Here is a 6,213-nt window from a genome sequence, read left to right as displayed (position 1 = left end):
TTGCCCAATTAGAACTGACAAACTGAGCCTCAATGGCTTTCAGAAATTCTTTCACTATTTTGCAGTGAGGAATAACACATCGAATCTTTTTAGCCACTTGAGATTGCAAAAGCAATATGTTAAGTCTGTTCAAGCGCTCCCACTTCTCAGAGATAGCCTTCTGTTCGGTTGTACTCTTCTCTATAAGAGCGGAATGTTCGTCAGTCCTAAGAGCCAGATCTAAGTTCTTGTATCCGAGAGTGAACAACACTATTTCTTTCCATTATGAAAAATTAGATCCATTTAATAGGAGAATATTACTAGAATCGTCAATGAGGAAAGAATATGATACAACAAGGAATGAAAGAGAAAACTTTATTGTTCAGACGAGACTTGTGATGAAAAGGTAAACATTGAGACCCTTTATTATTCACTTTTTTTGAGACAAGCATAATTGAGCTATTATTATTCTACTTTGGTGGAAACAACAATACTCATAGTTGCTCTGTCTTCTTAATTCAAAATGAATTGACTTCAGTTGGTGAAACTAGCATATCATGTATTCAAAGGCAATTCAACATTGTACCTTTGGGTACGAACATGCTTTATGGGCTGGAATACACATCTACTATTACACCCTGTGTAAATTTAGAACACAACGATTTTCCTTTGGGTAAAATCATTGTTTCATAAAGTCACATATAATCATAATATTGAATCTTAATATGGTCCAAAGAATCCTCATTCAACACAACTTATACTACTTTGGTGATTATATGAGTTAGTCAATCAAGATTTTTTACCGAAATCATATTTGTATTATGAAGCATGCTCATGCACACATACTAATGCATGTATATTCATGATGAAATATGCATTATATTGTCAAAATACAAGTTCATGCTTTAACTTATATGCATAAACTAATTTTTAATGATAACACATTAAAAATTATCATGAATTTAGTCATAATCATGCTTAAAATTTTTATGCATAACTTAAATAATATAAAATACATGTATTAGACATGCATGAGTCATGCTTGCTTAATAATAAACACTTATAAAACATGAAAAATGACAAAAACATACTCATATGGGTAAAACTCAGGGTTCTTGAGTTAGAATCAGTTTAAAAACACCCTGAACCGATCTGAAATGGCCCCAAACCGGTTATCTAAGGCTATGAACCCGTTCTGGACCTAATGAACTGGTACAAAACATGAACAAAAGCTCATACAACCCTATAATCGAATGAGAAATCTCTGTCTTTTCATAAATTCATGAAAACATGGTCTCTATATCTTGAAACTGGTGAAAAACCGAAAAGAATTGGTCAAAATGACTCTGAACCGGTCCTGAAAATGGTTGTATCGATCACAAAAATGGTTCATGTGTAAATATATAATAGACTTGTTTTGGATTTGATCTGATCCAATATGGATCCAGATCCACTTAAAAATGGATCATGGATCAGATACCCCCAGTCCGGATCTAGACCCGTTATGATCAGGTCCCAGATTGGCTCCAATGATCCAAAACCCGATCTGGACCTAGATTTGATCTAGAATAGGACCCGAATCAGGTCCAGAATCTGTACCCGATCCATGCCCAAATTCAGTTGGGTCTAGATCTTGACCAGGTCTAACTGGATCATAACAGATTCGATCCATACCCAGATCGGGTTGAAGCCGGATCGAGACCTTGTACATTCGGATCGGACCAGTCTTAGTACCCAAATGGGTTCGATTCTGATCCAACCAGGTCGGATCCAGTTATCAACAAGCTTTATGGATCAGACCCAGATCTAAACATTACCTGAATCTGGTTAGATCCAGATCATGAACCAGTCCATACAGATCGGATCAGATCCGGACCTTACCCAGTCTAATTGGTTTTGGATCTTGACTCGGTACAACCAGATCAGACCAGACCCAAAAGCCAAATGGGTCTGATTCTGATCCAGTCGGGTCATATCCGATCATAGACCCGGATCCCAAATGGGTCTCGGTCCAACTGGAGGATCAGGTTCCAAGGCTCATCCCTATTCCCTGGTTCAGACCCATACCTGTAATACAAATGGGTCCAGGTCCGAGCAGTGAGGCAGACCCGATCCACCCAAAACGGGTCTGGATCGGGCCCTCCACCGGGTTGGTAAATATGATCTGACCCGGTACACTGCACAGAAAACAGAAATCGAAAGGCCCCACGGTGACCAACCGAAAGGTCTGCCAGAAACGGCGACCACCACCGCACCCAACGGTCTCTGGCGATAGCGATTCCCTAGAGACGACCTATGGCTGGAAGCCCTCTGAAAGAAACCAATCCAACGAGGGTTTTGGGGTTTCGGCCAGCTCGATGGTCCAGCGACCGATCTCAACTGCCAGCAGTGCCGGAAAAACCGTTATTTTTTCCTTGAGCCATTATCAAAGATTGAACCAAGCGGCCTATGTTTTGTGTTCACCCTTGGTTTGGGAGTAAACTGAATGGGGCGGACCTTAGGCTTGCCTCTTGGCTTAATTGCGATAGGGTACCCAGAAAGATTTTTCAATACTCTCCCAAGGGTGAGACCCCTATTTATAGTGTTTGGGACCCCTTCTCCCATTAAGACAGGAGTCCCATTGACCTTATCTCAAACCGCACTTTCCTAAACCAAGCCAAATATTTACTAATTAATTTTAATTAATAAAATTAGGACTCTTCTAAAGGAAGGTTATAAATATTTTAGGGGTACCAAAATAATATCCAATAATTTTGGTTTTTAGAAGCACGTCCTCAAAAAATTTGATTTATGAAAACTTGTTTGGCAAATCATGATTTTGACTTAATAAACTTAATTATTATTATATATAATATAATTCACATTAAAAGTTGTACTAGAGGTTTGGCCTGCATGGTGTGCTTAAGTTTGGTACTATAACGAGTATTAGAAAAGCCCTGCCCAGTACATGGACATGTGAACTGATAATTGGCACGTTAATTATGCAAAACCATAATTCGCTTAGTTAATTCTAACTTGAAGGTCACCAATGAGTGTGGTTGTTAGCTATTGTCTCTACATAGGGCTACTTGCCCTTTGCACACTGAAAAATGTCAGAGATAACGGGGGTCTCCTGCGAGCATGTGTGTTGCATGCTCCATCGTTTTCTGTTGGGTCCTAGGGTGATTTCTCCATAGTGACACCATGAGTAGTTTCATCTCCTGAAGGCCTCTTTTACAGAAAACCCTAATGTAGAAAAAACAAAAAAAGATGCATTGCATCACCCAAACTCACTAGGGATTTACCCCTAGCCTGATATATGAGACATCAAAGGCAGTGCATCTAACAATATTGAGGTTGGGGTTTTCTCATGTCAAAATGACATAAGGCATGTTTAAATTTTAGATGAGCTCATCATGCAAATAATCAATTAGTACCAGAATATAAATTTGTATAAGCCACAATTGCATGCCATGCTATGAAATTGTTCATGAAAAAAACATAAATTTATTTATTTAAATATCCATGGATTTCATTAAAAAATTATGCAAGGCCATACAAAATACATCTCTCACTTGGCCTAAATGATTTTTTCTAGAGAGTACAATCTAACACCCATGTCAAAAACATGTTTCACAAATGATCCTGGGTTTAGTGCTTTGGTTAATGGATCTGTAAGCATAGCCGAGGTAGGTAAGTAGGGTAGGCTGATCTATCCCTTTTCAACTTCATCTTCAATAAATGAGTAACAACAAGCTATGTGTTTTGCTCTCCCACAAAATTTTGGATCTTTCAATAATGCAATAGTAGACTGATTATCACAAAATATGGTGATAAGCAAATATACTTCATTGTATATGCTCATGCCAATCATAAGGTTTTTTATTCACATGGCTTTTTTAACAAATTTTACAACTGCATGAAATTATGCCTCCATTGTAGATAGTGCAATACTAGATTGTTTCCTTGATCACCAAGAGACAACACCGCCACCATATGTGAAAACATAACCAAAAGTAAAAAATGTTTTGTGCCAATTATCATTTGCATATCTTTGAAGAAAGAGATTTGTACTTCCATATACAAGAGAATGAGATTTGGTACCTTTAATATAATATAATATAATATATGCTTTACTATGGTCCAATGTTGTTATCTTAGATCACACTGATATCGACTCACAAGACCCACAACATAATGTATATCTGGTCTTATGCAAAGCTTGGCATACATGAGAGAACCCACAACACTAGCATATGGAATTTTTTATGCATTTATTGTTCATCATCATTCTTGGGTCTCATCTCAACACTGAGCTTAATGAACTTGTTCATTGGTGTACTGTTAGGCTTATAATTTGATATATTGAATCTCTCAAAAACATGATCTAGATAACTTTTTTTGGACAAGAAAATAGTCTTGTTAAACTAATCTCTAATAATCAAATATTTTGATTCCCAAAACATAAGTTTTACCTAGATCTTCCATAGAAAACAAATATGAAAGCCATTGCTTTGTCTTATCGATGAGTCTCAAATCGATACTAGCAATAAGAATGTCATATACATAAAGAGACATAAATAACACTACTGCTAACCTTGTGATATATACAATAATCACATTTGTTCATATAAAAACCATAAGAAACAAGTGAATCATGAAATTCCTTATACAATTGTCTTGATGTTTGCTTCAACTCATATAGAGATTTAAGCAACTTGCATATCTTTTGCTCTTTTCCTGAAACCTCAAACCCTTCTGGTTGTGTCATATAAATTTCTTTATTTAGATCATTCAACAAAACAATTTTGACATCCATTTGATATAATTCAAGATCATGAAAGCCATATAAGATAACAAAACTCGAATAAAAGTGAATTTGGTAACCGAAGATAATGTCTCATTATAATCAATTCTTTCTCGTTGATTATAACCTTTGGTTGCTAAACGAGCTGTATATTTTTCAATAGACCCATCAACTTTCTGCCTTATTTTACTTCACTTCAAAGCATGTTATGAATTGTGAATTCTCGTTCATTTATGCGAACACCTGTTATGGATATGAATGAATGTGATGTTTAATATCATGAATGAGAATCAATGTGAGTTTGAGTTTTTTGCTTACAATTTACGTAATTGTGAATGCTATGCAATGGATGATGATAATTGTGGTTGAATGTTAAGTGCATGTGTTATTGTGGATTCTTTTTACTCTCATTTTGAAATGATGAGAATCACACTTTGATGGTATAATTATAACTTGATTTGTATTCTTCAAGTTTAGTTTTGGTTTTCTATGAGCAAGTTTTTGATGCCTTATAATATTACTGATAACCTCATAAATGATTGAAACGAAGTGCAAGTTGCTGTGTGGCTAAAGACTCTACTCTTACCTATTATGATTCCTAGATGACTTAGGCAATTTTTGATAGTTATAAACTTGTAACAATTTAACTTTTGTCTAGATCTTTACGTTTCAAGAATTGTAATATTTTGAAATGAGAAGATTTTTGAATTCTGTTCTTTCAATTCTATAATAGTTATGCCCATGATTTGGAAACTTTAAATCTTTATGTAACTTCTTAATTGTCTTAAACCTTAAATAAATTTTGACTTCTGCATTTTTTCATGTGTGAGAATCCTAAAATAATAACCTCACTCAAGTTGTGTTTATGAATGATTCCGTACTAGATCTAATATTAAGAGACTAATATACACTCGTGCTTATGCTCAAATGAGTCGTCTAGTATTTAAAACAGTTGAAATGTGATCGTAGTCAAAGTTGTTGGTATATTACTTTCGAGAATCATGTCAATTTTTATAGTAAATAAAAAGTTTTAAAATTTTCTCAAATTTTTGGTTTTAAAAAGGTTTTAAAAAGGTTAAATTTTTTAAAAGCGTTACAAAACCCCTACCAGTTGTACAACCATACCATTGGGATTTGAACTTGCACTGTTCCAACATAATGTGACGTGCACTACTTGCACGAGTGGCAAAACTACGATGCTTGTTATCCCATTAACCATGAACTTGTTATTTCTTTTATACACTATCAAACATTTTAAATATAAAAAAAACATGAACAACGGAGGCTCCGCTTGTTTGGTAAGAGCTGTTAGTGCAGGTCACTGTGTTGAGAAGTTGCAAGTTCAAAACCCAATGGTAGGTCGTGTAACTGGTGGGAGTCTGCCTAACCCCAGCTTTCCCTTAAAATAAAAAACATCATCGGCCAACCAGCACTTGAACAAGGTCGCG

The sequence above is a fragment of the Nuphar pumila genome, chromosome 12 (genome assembly GCF_984573655.1).
Source record: "Nuphar pumila chromosome 12, dmNupPumi1.hap1.1, whole genome shotgun sequence".
In the NCBI taxonomy this organism is placed as follows: Eukaryota; Viridiplantae; Streptophyta; class Magnoliopsida; order Nymphaeales; family Nymphaeaceae; genus Nuphar; species Nuphar pumila.
This window is presented reverse-complemented; position numbering follows the sequence as displayed.